Here is a 326-nt window from a genome sequence, read left to right on the forward strand (position 1 = left end):
TTTCCTCTTTTTTTCAACACTTTTATCATTAACATTAACATTATCATTCTTTTCATCTCAATGTCCATTCCTCCGACATGCACCGCCGTCATCCGAACACATGGCCATTCTCCAGAGACGATGCCAGGTCTGTTGAATAGACCTGTAAAACTTGCAACAATACACTCACATCAATATTTTGGATATGCATGATTATTTTACTGACATTAATTGCGGGTATCCCCTTTATTTTATTTCCCTGAGTGGACCAATAGTCTCAAAAAATGTTGCATGATCTGGATTAAAAGAGATGGTGCAGAATGAATGGACGGCTCCGGACAACTTGC

This window comes from Penaeus monodon, chromosome 20 (genome assembly GCF_015228065.2).
Source record: "Penaeus monodon isolate SGIC_2016 chromosome 20, NSTDA_Pmon_1, whole genome shotgun sequence".
Taxonomy (NCBI): Eukaryota; Metazoa; Arthropoda; class Malacostraca; order Decapoda; family Penaeidae; genus Penaeus; species Penaeus monodon.